This window comes from Sapajus apella, unplaced genomic scaffold (assembly GCF_009761245.1).
Source record: "Sapajus apella isolate SASKATOON/1434 unplaced genomic scaffold, GSC_monkey_1.0 scaffold45, whole genome shotgun sequence".
NCBI lineage: Eukaryota > Metazoa > Chordata > Mammalia > Primates > Cebidae > Sapajus > Sapajus apella.
The window spans coordinates 17,233,963-17,252,386 of NW_022436985.1; the positions used below are offsets into that span (position 1 = coordinate 17,233,963).

The following is an 18,424-nucleotide window of genomic DNA, read 5'->3' on the forward strand; positions in this document are numbered from 1 at the left end:
CCAATGTGTGATGCTCCCCTCCCTGTGTCTATGTGTTCTCATTGTTCAACACCCGCCTATGAGTGAGAACATGCGGTATCTGATTTTCTGTTCTTGTGTCAGTTTGCTGAGAATGATGGTTTCCAGATTCATCCATGTCCCTACAAAGGACACTAATTCATTTTTTATGGCTGCATAGTATTTCATGGTGTATATGTGCCATATTTTCCTTATCCAGTCTATCATCGATGGGCATTTGGGTTGGTTCTAGGTCTTTGCTATTGTAAACAGCAATGTTATGAACATACGTGTGTATGTGTCTTTATAATAGAATGATTTATACTCCTTTGGGTAATGGGATTGCTGGGTCAAATGAAATTTCTATTTCTAGGTCCTTGAGGAAGCGCCACACTGTCTTCCACAATGGTTGAACTAGCTTACACTCCCACCAATAATGTAAAAGTGTTCCTATTTCCCCACATCCTCTCCAGCTTCTGTTGTCTCCAGATTTTTAAATGATTGCCATTCAAACTGGTGTGAGGTGGTATTTCAATGTGGTTTTGATTTGCATTTCTCTAATAATCAGTGATGATGAGCATTTTTTCATGTTTGTTGGTCACATAAATGTCGTCTTTTGAAAAGTGTCTCTTCATGTCTTTTGCCCATTTTTAAATTGGTTGGTTTGTTTGTTTCTTGTAAATCTGTTTTAGCTTTTTGTAGATTCTGGATATTAGCCCTTTGTCAGATGGGTAGATTGCAAAAATTTTTTCCCATTCTGTTAGTTGCCAGTTTACTCTAATGATTGTTTCTTTTGCTGTACAGAAGCTCTGGAGTTTAATTAGGTCCCATTTGTCTATTTTGGCTTTTGTTGCCAATGCTTTTGGTGTTTTATTCATGAAGTCCTTGCCTATGCCTATGTCCTGAATGATTTTGCCTAGGTTTTCTTCTAGGGTTTTTATGGTGTTAGGTCTTATGTTTACATCTTTAATCCATCTGCAGTTAATTTTAGTATAAGATGTCAGGAAAGGGTCCAGTTTCTGCTTCCTGCACACTGCTAGCCCATTTTCCCAACACCATTTATTAAACAGGGAATCCTTTCCCCATTGCTTGTTTTTGTTAGGTTTGTCAAAGATCAGATGGTTGTAGATGTGTGGCGTTGCCTCCAAGGCCTCTGTTCTGTTCCTTCTTAGATAACTAAGGTGTATATAATAAGTTATCACCTCTTTGAGTATCAATTTCCTTATCTGCTAACTAAAAGCTATGAAACTTTTTAAAGTTCTTTCCTACTGATACTTCTCCCTAACCATCTGGGAAGGTTGCAGTTTTATATAATACTCTCATATATAAGTCTTAATAACAACTAACATTTGTTAAGCATTTAATAAATACAGATACCATACTAAGCACATCACTTATTCCATCTCCTTTAAATCATTCTGTATTCCAGTGAGTGGATAAAATAGTCACCCTCTTTCTACAACTGATGAAACTAAGGCACAGAAGGGAAAAGCCTTTTTTTCTCCCCAAAGTGGTTTGACTAGTAAGTATCAGAATTCAACTACGAATTTAAAATTCTAACTCTAGAGCTTACTATCTTTACCACAGAATAAGTTTCAATCCATGTCCCAGAAACTTTCCTTGTATTTTGAATACATAGAGCCATTCCTCAGGAGTTGTTTATTCCCATGAAACAAACAACAACAACAACAAAAACTGACTTTTTCAACAGTGAGAAGAAAGCAAATAACCACAGTATGCAATAATTGTCATGATAGCTACAGTACAAACTGATGAAACATTCTTAATTTTGTCATTTTTGCAACTATTAAAAACTGTAAGACAAAGCTTGTTTTTAATTTGAAAGCTCGCAACAGCACAGGGAGTCCAATCTGTATTATATTTGTATTTGGAGAGTAAATGTACACAGTGAAAGGAGAAAACAGACCTAACCAGAAGTTGATTAAACACTTGAAAATAATTCAAGGCACTATAGCATTGAAGAGATTCCAAAAAGTGACATGGATGTAATATAAGATCCTGAACTACATCAGAACTCCAGGATTTAGCAAAAGGGTAAAAGGGGAGTTCATTCACATAGAGGAAAAGAAAAGTTTCTTTGGACTAGTTACATCACATAATATGTTTGTTTAAGGAAAAGTCAACAGGTGGGAAAAAGTTCTGCATGCCTAACATGGAAGGAAAGCATATTTGTGCCTAATACATTGCAGAAACTGTTTCAGTACAGCTCATTCTTTCAAAAATATCACCTTCATACAGTGGCCAAGGGCAGTGTGGATTTTGGTAATCTGCTATTTATAAGTGTAGATCATATATGTTAAACTGATCTCAGAGGCATTCGGACACCCTGACTTTAAAAAATATTTTCTTTGTTTGTTATTCATGAATTATGAATTTTCCCTTTGAGATCTGATAAATTTCAGCTTTTTGTTTTGTTTTTGTATTCCAATTTCAAGTATATAACATCCAAGTTTTCCATTGATAAGCAACAAACTTCATTGTATCATTACTAAAGGCCCATATTATGATTTTGTCACATGCTTTACAAAAGCATTACTGTAAATATTTCAAAAATAAATGATCCCTTACAACTTAAACACAAGTTTTCCACCTTAAATATTTCCTAGGTGTGTAACAGTAGTAGCCTGCAAGATCAGGAGAAGCAGGCCCTAATTTTATGTGACATTTATAACCATGCAATTATGAGGTATCGTAAGAGAGTTTTGAATTTGTACTGATTGCTAATATGGGTCCTTAAAGTCAATACCTCTGTAATTTTGAAGTTATACTGTGTGGACTAGTAAAAAAATGATAGGACTGAAGATTTTTTTTTTTAAGTATTTTCTAGACCCGCTGAGTCATTAACTACATGACTTTACCTCTATAAGACTAAAGATGCTTATCTTTAACGCATCTTTAAAAGATTGCTTTAAAGATAAGATGCTTTAAAGATAAGATTTAAAGATTCTCATCTTTAAAGATTGCCAAACCTATATAAAACAGTAGAGAATTAAAGATAATTCACAGGATATGAATGTTAGGCACATAACTGTAAAGAGCCAACTAGTATCACTGCTAATAAGGAGTTAGAAAAGCACCTTGCAACAACGTATGGAGATGTCTTAAGAAACAGTGCTATCACAGGATGTGATTTCATAAACAAATTATGCAGAAAATGAAGATGATTACAGAACTGTGGATTCAACAGCAGTATAAAGGACAGACACAGAGATCTAATACAAGGTGTGAGGACAGAGATCCATAATTCCTTTATGCCTTAATAATATGTAGAATAGTGTACTGCATAAAACAGGCACTTTATAAATGTTGCAATTGAAATGAATGCATACTTAAAGACTTTCTTCTTGGATTTGACCAAATAAAAATTATTTTGCATAAAACTTTGGGAGGCCCAGGCAGGCAGATGAAGTGAGGCCAGGAGTTTGAGATCAGTGTGGCCAACAGGACTAAACCCAGTCGCTACTGAAAATGCAAAAATTAGCCAGGAATGGTGGCACATGCCTGTAATCTCAGCTACTCAAGAGGCTGAGGTAGGAGAATCGTTTGAACCCAGGAGGGGGAAGATACAGTGAGCCAAGATCACGTCACTGCACTGCAGCCTGGGTAACAGAGCGAGACTCCATCTTAAAAAAAAAAAAAGTAATTGTAGGTAAAATATACATCTAAATGTAAATATTAAAACAATAAAACTTCTAGAAGATAACATAGGAACATATAATAGTAACTTGGAGATAGCAAAGAAATCTTAAACAGTGTGGAAACATATCTAGCCATAAAGGAAATGATTAATGAATTGGGCCACATTACAATTAGAACTTTCATTAAGAAAGCAAAAAGGTAAGCTACAGAGAGGGAGAATATATTCACAGCACATATAATCAACAAATAATTTTTAGCCAGAATATGTACAAAATGCCTAAATAAGAAAAAGGCAAAAGATACAGTAGAAAAATGGATAAGAAATGTGAAAAGACACTTCTCAGAAAATATTAAAATGACCAATAAACATATCAATGACCTCGTTAATAATCATGTAAATGCAAATTTAAACAATAATGATATAACACTATACACTTACTAGGATATTTAAAATCAGAAATTAAAATACCAAATGTTGGCAAGACCCTGAAGCAATACGGACTCCCATACACAGTTGCTCTGAATTTATGTTGGTCCAATCACTTTGGAAAGTGTTTGGCATTATCTACTAAACAAAACTGAACATACATAGGTTCTATGACCTAGCAATTTTACTTGTAGATATACAACCAATAGAAACCCATATACATATATGCACACAAAGATATGTATAAGTATAGTCTCATTATTTATAGCAACCAAAAATTGTAGACAATCCATTGTCCATAAAAAGTAAAACAAAAAAAATTGTGTTATCAAAAAATGGAAAACCACAGAAATAAAATAGTATATACCACAACTATACACAACAACATGGATGGTTCTCATAAACAAAATATTTAGTTTAAGAAGTCAGACAATATGGTTCTATTTATATAACATTTAAAAATGACAAAATTGTTCTATGGTATTGGAAATCAGAAGAGGGATTAACTTTGCAGTAGGAGAGTTGTGACTAAATGGGCATACATAAGACTTATTCAGAATCAGTAATGTTCTTTTTCTTATTCTGGGTGGTGATCAAATGGTTTGTTCATTTTGTAGTAATTTATGGACTTGCACACTTACGAGTTGTGTGCTTTTATATGTTTGCTAAACCTCAATTTTAAAAAGAAGTTTCTAAAGAGACACTGAATATATGGAGAGTATCCAGAAAAAGACAATCAGAATGCCAAGAGTAAATTTTAAATTTTAACCTTAAAAGGCCCTAAATATTTAAAAGAAAATGTGAAAGCTATCTTAAAAAATCACAATGGAGCAGAAGCATTATTCTATATTGCTCCAAAAGACCAATAATTAAAAGAAGGCAGATTTTGCCAACTGCAGTCTAATTATTAGAACTTGCTGAAATCCAAATAACAACCTGCAAAGAAATGAGCTGCCTATCAATGAAAATATTTAAACTATTTAAGCAAAGACTGCATAGCCATCTGTCAGAGAAGCTCAAAGGAGGATTCCCATAATGAGTCAGAGCCTGAACAAGATAAACTCTGCTCCCTTCATTTCTAAGATGGTATAGTTCATAATGAAATTGGTGTCAAACACGTATCTGTCCCTCTCTGCTTTTCTCCTTCCCCCTTCTTCTACAATCTCACTCTCCCTCTTCTGACTCCAGAAAGATAATTATAGAAAATGAGATCTTTCATTTGCTAAATTCTGTTTCATTCAGGAGAGTCTCAGAAAGACTCACCAGTATAATGGGAACCCTCACCAGGGGTCATATATAGAGTGCTATGTATTGTACACACTGCAAAATCCACTCTCCTCAAAAGAGAAAGTATTTTGGAACTGGATGTTCCTCCTCCTCAAATATTTTTCCAAGTATTTGGGAGAACTTCACCACCTCAGAAAATATGTCCATAATTTCTCTAGCTTGAAAACTTGATAAATATTTCATATTGGATTGCAGATGTCAAAGTGGTATGCAACATTCTTTCAAAGACACTTTCATTTCTTAAGTCTACAGAAAACCTTCAAACAACAGCAACTTGTTAAATTTTATATTCATTCCAGCAAATTAATTCTGAACTAATTGAGATGCCATTTTGTTGCTCTTTACCCCAATACAATGAGATACAGAGCATTTATATCAACAAGTCACTGTAGAACTAGCCTATCAAGTTGCATCTATTGCAAAGCAACAGATACATATAAAATTTTGGACAAGCCAGTGTTGAACATTATTAATAAAAGGGAAGCAGGCATAATTGGGCTTGCCTTGTGGAAGAAGAAAAAAAGTAATAATGGTAATTGTAGGTGAAATATACATCTAAATGTGAGCATTAAAACAATAAAACTTTTAGAAGATAACATAAGAATATATAATTGTGACTTTGAAATAGAAATATACCTTTGTTATCTTTGGGAGAGGGCAAGAGAGGATGGGCTGCATGCCAGAAGGAAACCAATCTTGGCAGAGTCCTAGAGAACCTCAGGACTCACGAATTCCAGTGATGTGGAAGGCAAGAAGGGTTAAGTGGGGCTAAAACAAGAAGGTCAGCTGAAAACACACTCTACCCATATGAAAGAATTATCCATTGCCAGATAGTCATGCCCCCTCAAATACTCAGATAAAGGATTGATGACTAATAAATAAAGAAATTGAACCAAGACCTTGGGGAGAATTAGAACACATAGCTTGGGACTTGATGCCAAACAACAAGGCCTTCCATATTTAATAGGGCCTCTGACTAATGGCAAGCTTTCTCTCCAATCATAGATTAATGCAAAACCTATCAGTGATTTCTAACTAGTTGACCCTACCTAGAATCACAGAGCTAATAGCTTTTATGTCATGTTATTAAATGTGAATGAATAACCAAGAATCACTAGATAGTCGAGAAAAATCTTATGATGTGGTAGACACACATATATATACACATATATACAGAGAGAAAAATTCATCCTGGTAGACATAGAAGTAATTCAGGGAATGGAATAAAATTTTAAAACAAACAAAGCAAAACAATTCTAGTTTTCTGAGGATCACATAAGAATGCAATACTAACATTAAAAAAACATAAATGGTGTATGATTTTTTAAAATGAAAATGACGTATAAAGCAAGATTACTCATGATTTTTAACACAAGGTAAGTTGTAGAAAGGGTAAGGAGGAAAGAAAAATAAAAAACTAGTGATATGCCTATTCAGCCCAATCCTAGTGATATGGTTTGGCTTTGTGTCCCCATCCAAATCTCATCTGAAATTGTAATCCCCAGGTGTTGAGGAAGAACTCTGGTGACAGGTATTTGAATAACGGGGGGAGGTTTTCTCCACTCTGTTTTCATGATAGTGACTGAGTTCTCATGAGATCTGACTGTTTTATAAGTGACTGAAAAGTTCCTCCTTCCCTTTCTCTGTCTTTCCTGCCACTATGTGAAGAAGGTGATTGCTACCATTTTTGCCATGATTCTGAGTTTCCTGAGGCCTACCTGAGCCATGTGGAACTATGAATCAATTAAGGTTATTTCCTTTATATATTACCCAGTCTTGGATATTTCTTTACAGCAGTGTGAAAATGTACTAATACACCTAGTACGTGGAAATAATAAGATCTTAACAGGAAAGGAAGAAAAGGAATGAGTATTTAAAATTAATAAAATGAACAACCTCAGAGAAGCTAGGGAAGTTTAAGAAGCTGGAAAATACCCAAACATTTGGCAACTAAAAAACAACTTTTGAATAACTCATGGTTAAAAATAAACCAAAAGGGAGATTAGAAAATTTGGACTGCATGAAAATGAAAACATGACCTATCAAAATATCTGATGGTGCAAAAGTGGTGCTTAGAGGGAAACATATACCATTAAAACACCTATGTTAGAATAGAAGAAAAGTCTCAAATCAATGACCTAAGCTTTCATCTAAAAAACTAGAAAAAGAAAAGCAAGTTAAACCCAAAGTAAGCAGAATAAAAAAATAATAAAAATCAGACATCAACAAAATGAACAAGACAGAATCAATGAAGCCAACAGCTGGCTTTTTGAGAAGATCAATAAAACTTATAAATCTCTAGCCAGTCTGCTCAGGAAAAAATAGAAGACCAATATCTGGAAAGTGTGGATATCATCATAGATCCCACAGATACTAAAATAATAAGGGGATACTATGAATAATTTTATGCCAATAGATTTGACAAACTACAAATGCCAACACAAAGCTAGCATTCAATAAAAGACAGTAACCTTAATTATCATTGCAATAGTTAACATTGCAAAAGCCCTATACTGGTCAAATATGAAGATGAGTAGCAATTCCTGGAAAAGAATGACAGGTAAATGGATTCTTCTGAGACTTTCCTTCCATATCTCAAAAACTGAAGCAGAATATGTACATATATATATATATATATATATATATATATATATATCACCCATCATGCCAATTCAAACCGGTATTCTTGCTATCTTAGCTGCAACGAAGACATTAGTTCAGATTTAGACTTTCCCCTCTACCAAGAATGAGTAAATAGAGACCAACAATGAAGTCAGACATCTACAGTTGGTCCAAAGAATAGAACCTGCCAATATATGCCCACCACAACCCTGTGAAGATCCAACTGCAAAATACATTCTTCTCCTGGACAAAGTAGTAGGGAAAAGGAATGGGAAGGCTCAATTGTGTTCCCCTTTTAGTTATAGCATCTACATAAACATAATATTGTTTCAAAAGTTAGGTCATAAAGAGCATTTAATTAATTAACCACATCTTAGAGATAAAAAGAAAAAGAGAAATCAACATGATTGCTAAATTTCTGTTTCTGATCCAAACTGTGCTACAGACACCAAACTCTTAAAGGATTAAATTATATTCAACTGGAAAATCAGAAGAACATTTTTTTCAAATATTGTGCAATTTAATTTTCTCCTAATAACAAAAACACTAAATTAGAACTGTTACATATTACTTCAGTGTTTTCTGCCAAATTCACCACCATGATTTGCAAATTAGATTGGGCCATTATTTTCATAAATTTTAAAGAATAATCATGGTTATATCCCACTCATTGCTCTGAAGATTAGCTCTGTTATTTATTATAGCACACTCAACATCTTTCCTGACAACTGATTTTTATTAAAATCTTTCTTACGAGGCCCTTTTTTTAACCTTGAGAAGTAAAACCGTTTGTTTGACAGAATAGCCATTTAATTTATCTGTTTCTAATGATATATTTCACATAGCAAATTATTTTTTCCTTTGCTTGTTTTGTATCATTTGCAATATGAAAGCCACTGTACTTGTTAAGGTTAGGCAGCCAGAAGTTTTTTCTTACAATTTATGGATTTGAAGAAAGAAATATCACTATCATTTTGTATCAAAGGCCAAACAGTCTCATGGATATATTTGTCCTTTATTGCACATATACAAATTCGAAACAATCTGTAAATGCTTCCTCAGTTATATACAACAGCAGCTTTCTTAATTTCAGTAACACAAATATTTCAAAAAGTAAAAATCCTTATGTACATCACTTCAATCAGCATATTCAATAATTTTACATTTATTGAACCTGCCACATTTTGCATTTGATTTCTCCAAAATTCATAGCAATTTTAATAGCTCCTAATATTTGAATTAATATATGAAAAAGTACATAAAATTGAGTTGCTAAGATGTAATAGCTTTCTTATTTGCACAGAGTGTGAAGCCATAGACTCCAGTTTACCAACGTTTTTGAAAGATTTTTCTGGATGGAATTGGTAATAATCTGTTTCCATGAAAGAATTCTATTAAAAGATTATCCTCTTTTTGCTAAAAATAAATTGTACTAATTTTAAAGCTATAGTTAATGTTCTCTTTGCTGTAAACCACAAATTGAACTCTAAGCAAAATGGAGGATTTACTGAAATGGTCCTGCAGTATCTCCCAAATTTAAAGACCCTATTGAAGGCCCTTCTAGACAAAGGGATAGATACATAGGTAGATCAGGGACCTCAACAGCAGGAAATTATAATCATATATTTTAAATGATTAGCCTCGGTGACTCCTTGGCTGTGTCTCTTCAATTCTAATGTCTATTGCCATCAGAGCAAATCCTATTGGCTCAACAATAATCTATCATCCAGGTAGAGAAGGTTAGGGATTAGGGAGGACATCCATGGCCTCTAGAGCACCTGTCCTGGATCTGCATTCCATTGCCAGAGAAGAAAAATTGTGAGCTGCCATCCCATGGTTTGACCTCTTGGCTGCATTTTTGTTGTTGTTGTCGTTGTTGTCTCTTTGTAAACAAGTTACTAGATATAATTAATTCAACTATAATTGTTCAATAAAAAACTTTCCTAAAGGATCATAATCTATCTTTCTTGCTTCTGTGTATGACTATAAAATATTTTAAACATAAACTAAATTAAGAAAGATTAATATAACAAATATTAACATAACTAATATACCTAATACTCAGGTAGCCAACATCCTGCTAAGCACCTTGCTCAAATTTGAACATTCTCCCACATTAAAATCATAAATTTTAAAGAAACAAAACATTATACAAAAGCCCATTCTTCAATTCTACTCTTCTTCCTCCTTTTCCAACTTCCTCCTACCTAGCACAATGTAATCACTTTTTAACTTAAGGTATATTATCCCTCATTGTGTACCATATAGTTTTCATGTGATTAGAACATGAGTATGTCTATAAAATGATTATTTTGTTAGTTTTTGAACTTTATTTAAACATTTTAAATAATAAGTTATTAAATATTCTGTGTGTTTGTTTTTGTTTGTTTGTTTGTTTTGTTGTTGTTGTTGGAGACTCACTTTGTCACCCAGGCTGGAGTGTAGTGGCTCTATCTCCACTCACTGCAACCTCTGCCTCCCAGGTTCAAGCAATTCTCCTGCCTCAGCCTCCCAAGTAGCAACCCTGTGGGTTGCAGGCATCTACTACCACACCTGGCTATTGTTTTTTGTAATTTTAGCAAACAGGGTTTCACCATGTTGGACAGGCTGATCTCGAACTCCTGACCTCATGATCTGCCGACCTTGGCTTCCCAAAGTGCTGAGATTACAAATGTGAGCCACCACGCCCAGCACATTCTATGTTCTAAATAGTGTTTTAAATAATTTTACCTGTATAAATTCATTTAATCCTCAGGCACTTTTTATTTAATACAGTTAGTAATCCAATTTACAGATAAGGAAACTGTGATACAAGAAGGAACAGGGCTCATCAGTGACTGAGAGTCATTCTGCACACATTGTTCTGAAACATGAGTATATTTGAGTGTCTTTTTCTAATTATTGAACTACTTGGCTTCCTCATCCCTGAGTTTCCTGTATATAATCTGCATGCTTATTGATTGGATTTTAACTGGTAAAAATTCTTTTTAAATTATTGATACACATGCTTCTTCAGCTTTATGTATTGCATATATATGTGGCTTGTTTTTAAACACTGTTAATTATCTTTTGTCAATAAAGGGTTTTAGTTTTAATGAAGTAAGATTCACTAAATTTTAATGGTTTGTGATTTTAGTATTTTTTAAATAAATTATTCCCAAAAGGTATAAATATATTTTCCCATATTTTCATATTTAACTATTTACTCACTTGGAAGTAATATTCATGTTTCTAGGGATGAGTGTATCTCTTTGGGGGGCTCAATTGTTAAGAGCCCAGAATCTGGACCCAGATTGCTTGAGTTTAAACATGGGTTTTAGCATGAACTTTGGGCAAAATATTTAACCTCTCTGTGGCTCATTTTGTCGCCTAGAAATATATAAATCACGTGTAATTGAGTTAACAAATAAAGTGCTTAGACAGTGATTGTCGTGCAATACAAGCTACTAATGTATCTACTGTTGTTATTAACATCAATTTTATCAGCTACTTTTGAGCTAACATCCCACTGTGGTAAGTAATATGGTTTTATAACAAGTGCTGCTCTCTGAAGGGCAATTTTGTTTGTTCATTCGCATAGTGGTTAAGAATCAGACTCTGGAGCTAGACCGCCTAGATTTAAATTCAACTCACTCACTAACCAGTTATGTAAACCTGGATAAGATGTTCAATCTCTTCATGTCTCAAACTTCTCATCTATAAAGGGGATATTAAAATAATACCTACTTCATATATGTTATAAAAATTAAGAGTTCAAGAATATAAAGCACTTATGAAAAATGCTCAGTAGTTGGTAAGCTTTTAATACATATTAGTTTTTGACGAAATTAAAATCATCATTTTTTTAACTCTCTTAATGAAGTATAATTAGCTCTCTTGATTCTGTCAGTGTGAAAATCCAAGCACCGATTATATATGGGACATGTACTAGCAGACATTAGATTTAATTGGGAAAGCTTCTTACATATGTAAAATTTTTAATTCAAATGACTGTCTCATGTCAGATATGGAACACTAAAGATGTCACTAAATTTTCATACAAAATAATTGATAAATTTAAACACCTAAACAAAATTATGTTTTGCTTCCATAAGATTACATTATTGCAACAATGACATACTTTTTGTTTTTCCCTAAAATGGCTAGCACTAAGCTTTTGAATTTGTAGTTCTAGAGCACTGCAGTGGATGTTGGCAGTGTCTCTTTTAGATCTTATTTCCCAGGCATATGTACGCAGCTCCAGACCTGCAGGTGTTAAAAGCTAATGGTTCCCACCTGCACCCTCCTCAAAAGGAATGTCCTTAGCTGACAGGGGCCACTTCTCAGTCTCCCACCTCTGTGGCAGCTGACGATTAATTGATGGAGAGAGGAATGGGGAAGGAAGCGTATAAAAGCACATTCCCCTTGCCTCAGGCAGGCCAAACAGTCATACACCAAAGCACTCTGTGAGACCAGACTGAGAATAGATTTCCACTGAAACTACATCTCTGCCTAACTTCTTCCTCTATAGTATCATACTTCCCTCATGCATAACCCGTTATGAGAGAGGTTTCTCAATATGATAACAAGATGAGAGAACTTTCTCAATAAATCACTGGCACTAAAATTGGCATCCGAGGATCTGCTTATAGGGAACCTGACCTAACATAACACATGGTATTTATGCTTTATTAAACATCTATAATGCAGTAGCTCACACTTTGGGAGCACCAGGTAAGAGGATAACTTGAGCCCAGTGTTCAAGACTAGCCTGGACAACATAGGAAAACCCTGTATCTACAAATAATAAAAAATTAGCTGGGTATGGTGACACATGCTGGTAGTTCCAGCTTTTCAGGAGTTTGAGGCAGCAGGATGCTTGAGCCCAGGAGTTCCTGGCTGCAGTGAGCCATGATGGCACCACTGCACTCCAGCCTGGGCAGCACAGCAAGGCACTGCCTCAGAAAAGAAAAAAAACATCTACCTAGTTTTAGGCTTAGATGTGTTTTACACATTATATAATTTTATTCTGGAAATATCTCAGCGGTGTGGAAATTATCATCCCCGTATTTGGGTGGGGAAAACTCAGGCTGTGTTGAGTTGAGAAATGTGTCTTTAGCTTGTGATAATCAGAAAATCCAAGATTCAAACTCTGATGACTCCATAACCTTTGCTCTTTCCTGCACTTCTCACTGCCTCTGTATCATAGTTTTATCCAGGAAATAAGGAAGTTAAAGATCTATCCAGCTATACTTTTTCTAGTGAAATAAACGTTGATATGCATTTATCCCCCAAACGTTGATGTAATTTATTTAAAATGAGGGTAAGATTGTGTGAGTCATGTAATTTCCATAAGAGTTTATTAGTGGACAAGCATGAATTCTATTAAAAAGGAAATAAACGTCTGTATAATACCTTCATTTTCTTGAAAGGGAACATTTTATAAAAGTTGGAAAATAGCAAGGAGGGAAAAGATCATGTCAGCACAGTGTTATTGGTTATATACAACGCAATCTTATGTTTCATAGAGATTTCAACACAGGAAATGGGTATATTAGGAACCGCCTTAATTCATAGATTTTCCTGATTCAGGTACAGTGGTTTCTTTGAATGACTCTGAAAGAAAAGCTGTAGGCAATGTTTTTTCCTAGCTTCAATAATGCATATTTCAAAGCCAAAACTAGTCACTCATGTGACTGTTTACATAGTCAACATTCAGTGGGAAAATAAGTGTCAATGGGTTTCACTTTTCCCACTCAGAACAGCCTGTGACCTTTCATTATAATCCTCATGAGTCTCTGATTAGTAAGGAAACGTTTTATTTTTGTATTTTTCATTCAACAAATCAGATTCTTAGCTTACCACCACCTTAAAAACAATTATCTCCTCCCACAGCTGCTTGTTCACTATAAAGAGTTACATAAAGAGTTACATTAGAAACATTATAGGGAGGTCCCATTTTCTATACATGTTTATTTTTGGCAAACAGTAAAGGGATTTGCACTGAGTATATGTTAAAATGGACAGTGGTTCCCACAACACTAAAAAAACTCATATAGCGTTTCTTTAAGAAAGTATTCTGATGGCTATAATATCTTAACAATGATCAACAATGTTTATATCTCTAATAAAATCTATAAGCAACTGATTGTCTCAAAGAACTGTTTCAACTATCTTATCTGAAGATAAATTCAAATCTGATCAGTGTTTTCCTTAAATACTATCAGCAAAAGTATTGGATATTTTCCATATCTATTTTATTCACAATTATAGCTTTAGCAGTTATAATACTCCTTTACTATAAAACTTTTTTATATATTAAATCATTGTCATGTATCAAAAGTGTGACAAATGTTTAATCTATACTTTAAATAATCAATATTAATATGAGGGTACTCTTTTAATCCTCATATTACAGAGAAGGACATTGTGGCTTAGAAAATATAATAATGTCATTTTGCAATCCATAATACTTGGTAGGAAGTCAGTCTGGAACTTCAGTCTAGTTACTGTCTACCTCAAAATTCTGTTTTTTTAATCACTGAACCATACTAAATCCTCTAAAGCCAGGATTATACTTCTTTCCTTTATTAAAATTATTATCAGCTGCTCACTTTCCACTGAATCTCACAAATAGAAACATAGGAATAGTACTCCATAGCTCCCTGCCTGTTTCTTACATAAAAACAAAGCACGCGGTTTGCAGATTTTGTCTCCTAAGTAATCGGTCAAATATATCTTTTTTCCCCCTGTTCATTCTGTCATTTCTTTATCCCAGCCTTTATTATCTATTGCCTGCACTGTTACAATACCCTCTCAGTTGACCTCCCTGTCTTATATCTCACTTTCCATTTTCCGTCTCTATGTACACACACTTATCCCCATACACTACTGGCAGTGTACTCCTAAATTGCATGTCTGATCACGTCAACCATTTGCATAAATAATTTTAAGGACATTCATCACCTTCATCTCAGTAGCACTGTCCATGCTACTGAGCACAGCAACAGAACCTATACACCTGGCTGTTGCTCATCGCTTTGGCTTCCTGCCTCCTCTCCCAAATTTATTTGAGAAATATTTACCAAGTAGAATTGACCAGGGCAAGTGATCAAATGGATATGAGATCTGATAAGTAGAAAAGGAAAAGAAAACATACACAATAGAGTAATAGAGTAAATGTTGAGCATTTGAGGGATAACAACACGGAGGTAAACATTGGAGTGGAGTTCAGATCTTTTTCTCCAGCTTCCTACTTAACTGAACATATTCTTTTGTCAAAAACAACACAAACTCACTACAACCAAAATCAAGCACATTATCTCTGTGTCTGATTTCTGATCTTGGAGTGCACTACGTCTCAGATTGGCAGTATCATCTATCTATCTCCAAAACCACTCTTTCTTTCTATCCCTTCTTTAACTATATCCTATCACAGCATCCTGTCAACTTTATCTTCTAAATAGCTCTCAAATCATTCTCTTCTTTTCATCTGAATTTGTAATGCATCTGCTGGCATCTGCTTTATCCTTTCTGTAATTTATTCCCTATAGTAAAGGCACACTGATGCTTTCTATCTGAAAATCTGATTATATCGTCCTCTACCCATTTACATACAATTAGAGCTTTTTGTGTTTTTCCTCCATAGCATCTGTCACATTGCAAATTTGTTCTTATTTCTATGCAAATAGATATTTGATTATTCATTTTCTGCCCCAAACAACTATAAGCTCCATAAGCACTTGCCACTCACTGTATTCCAAGCAGTAAGTATGATGCCTGGTATAGAGCCATTTATCACAATGTGTCTAATGACTAATTGAAAAAAGTAATTAATAGATGGATAAAAAAGATCTAGGTTTCTATTTTTTGTAACAAGAAACATAGTCAGTGATCTCATGGGTTTTGATAATTCACTAAGGGAAAATGTGCATAGTAGTAGAGATGCAGGTCCTCTGGAGGTATAAGATGAGAAGCCCAAGAAAGAGATTCAGTTAAAAAGCCAGAAGAAAGGTAGAATAACTATAAGATAACTATGTCATAGACACCAAGGTAGAAAATAAAACAGACTGATCTGCTATGTAAATATCTCAGAGTAGTCTGGAAAGAAATTGGAGATTATTGTCTCAAAATAATCCATTTTACCCCTTTAATTTCTAACTAGATTTTTCTTCAATTATCACATCTTGACCTCTAAGGTTTTCCTTAGTCTTTATCGTATACATGAAATGCTCTCAAGATGTACATCTTCATTAAAGCATCCTCTATATTTCTACCATTCCTATTGCAAGTATAGCTATATTACTACATTTGTATCCTATTTCTGCATATTAAATTATGTCCTAGTCTCAGCCTCACTTAAATATTTAATTTCTATAACTTTTCCATTGATATTTCTGGGAAAATGCATTTGTAATATCATGTATATTCATTCAATGAGTTCAAGTCTCTGCATTTTTTACATCTTTGTTTGCATTACTGTTATGTGCGTCTAATGTGAGTTGCTGGCTATTCTGAACCAGACCAGTATAATGTGCTGGGGCAAGCACTTGTCATAAGCACACACTTTATAAATGCTTCACTGTGGTGGTAGTGTTAACTTCACAGCGTGAGCAGTCAGAAAACTACATTATTTGCTCAGGAAATAATAAATCTGCATACAAATGAGAATGAAATAATAAAATTATTCATTTTAGCCTTTTAAGAATTTTTAAACCTGAGATACATGAGGCATGAGGTAGAAACATTTTCATACATGAATGGCTCACATTTAAAATAAAGCTAAATAGCTATATCACTAGGGAAAAAACATTCATTGTGCCTGTCATTTGAAGAACTGTATGACAATCAAAAATATTTAAAAGTGTTTTTGTACATAAATTGCAAATAAATTTGAATGTTTTGTATAATTAAGTGCTGGAAGATCATACTAACTTAAATATTAATATTATATTTCCTATAGTGTCCATCCAGAGCTGAATTTAATTATTCTACTTTTATTTTGTTTTACTTTCTATCTTCACTCTCTAAAATATGAACTCGCTAAGATCATGAATGCCACAGCACCCCCAGGCTCCCAATGCCTAGAGCCATTCCAAGCTTGTACAAGTGCACAAGAAATATGTTTTGAGTGACTGGAAAATGAATGAACGTAGAGCAGGAAAATATATATGTATATCATGTAAAAGCCTGTTTTAATTTAAGATATAATAGTGGCTTGAATCAAGGTAAATAATATTTAGGAGGAATAAAGTAAATTTATTTGACTTATGCTTAAGAGGAGATGGTAGTTCATTCAACATGGGTGAGAGAAAGTAGAGCCTGTAAGTGATAGGCTTTTAATTTGAGTAAATGGGTGGTTAGTGCCCTAATTTGTCATCAAAGGAGATACAAACGGAAGAACAAGACAAAGAAGATGTGATTGAAAAGAAGCCTATTCTGATTCAAATCACAGACTCTGGGTCTTTAAAGCTGTCTGTGCTTGCTTGTCCTACTATGTAATAATCATGGACCATTTTTTTCAATTCTATGGAATTCGATTTCCACCTTTACTGTGGGTAGAATTTGTTCTTTACAAATTAAAAAAACAAACAAACAAACAAAAAACTCTATAGCCAAACACAATGGATGCTTTTCCAGTTCTTATCTTGTTTGACCACTGATAATCATTTGCTCCTTCTTGGACATCCTTAACCCATGTTCCTTTGAAAACTTTTTCTCCTGCCTTTCCTCAAACCTCTCTAGCTGCTCTACTAACAGTCAAATAAATTCCAGACTTTTCTGTTGTGATTAATAAGGTTGTCCAAAATCTAGTCTATGCCCATATTTCCATCCCGACCCTTTTAAAATTTCTGTCAGACTACTTCCTACATGAAATTTTTCCTTATTTTAAATCAGGGTTAGTTCTATTCTATTAACTAAACATGGCATGATGTTTTTAATCTCTCTGAAGTACACTGAGGGTTTTGTTTTCATGTGATATTTTCAGTGGACCTGATAGTGAGTAAAACTCCAACCTTTTTATTAAGAAAACATTGGTAGATCTCCTTATATACATATTTTTCTGTTCTTCTAAATTTTTCATCACATTACTTCTGAATAATTTTCTGTAAATCAGTCATCTACTACAGTTTTAGCATGAATATTTGCCTTTTCTATTAAATTTCATTTGGAACATGTTAAGACTTACAAAGACTGTTATCACAAATATCATATTAACAAAGTGTGAAAGTAAATCTTTATTCCCAATAATATTCACATACTCTATGTATTTGATATTAATATAGCACACATTTTAATAAACTACAAGTATATTCTCCTTGAATCTTCAAAATAATAATAATAACACATGTTCTTCTATTACATGATTGCTATCACATCTTCCAAGGTAGGACTAAAAGGCAGACTATGCTACTATATTCTAGGAGTAACATAAAATCAGGGGACAAAACT

At 33.9% G+C, this 18,424-nt stretch overlaps 1 protein-coding gene across 1 annotated transcript in view; it reads right to left on the reverse strand.

Annotated features, from left to right (window-relative positions):
- Window positions 1–18,424, reverse strand: part of CFAP299 (cilia and flagella associated protein 299) — a 615,251-nt gene that overhangs the window by 346,063 nt on the left and 250,764 nt on the right. The window lies entirely within an intron of this gene.